Consider the following 544-nt stretch of genomic DNA (forward strand, 5'->3'; position numbering starts at 1 on the left):
CACACTGAATATACCCCGAGAACTACGTTAAGGGTACACGTGTCTGTGGAGTGCTCAGCCACTTGCACGTTAATTTCACGAGCAGGCTGTTCTGTTGATCGGATCAACTGGAACCCTCAACGTCGTACGCGACGGAGTGCCTCAATATATGTGTGTGTATGTATGTATGTATATTGTCTCTATCTAGTACCTTGACCTCACATCTCTCTCTGTCTCTCTCTTTCTCTGTCTGTCTGTCTGTTTGTCTCTCTCCAAGTGGGCAAGCCATGTATTCAGCTCTTCAGCAAAACATCTTCCCCACCACCCCATCATAGTTTCTTATTTCTCCAGTCTACACCATGCAAGTTATAGGAGTCTTATCCATGCAAGTTATAGGGATCTTACCTTTTGCAAAATGTGTGCATATTGTTTCCATGGTTGATACAAAGACTGGGCAAATGAGGGCCTCCACTAGGAGGATGTAACATATCAGGGTGACCATGAAGTAAAACAACAAGCAAAACTAAAAATAAAATGAGAAGACGTTATCACCAACACTATCAGC

This window comes from Octopus bimaculoides, unplaced genomic scaffold, assembly GCF_001194135.2.
Source record: "Octopus bimaculoides isolate UCB-OBI-ISO-001 unplaced genomic scaffold, ASM119413v2 Scaffold_129191, whole genome shotgun sequence".
NCBI lineage: Eukaryota > Metazoa > Mollusca > Cephalopoda > Octopoda > Octopodidae > Octopus > Octopus bimaculoides.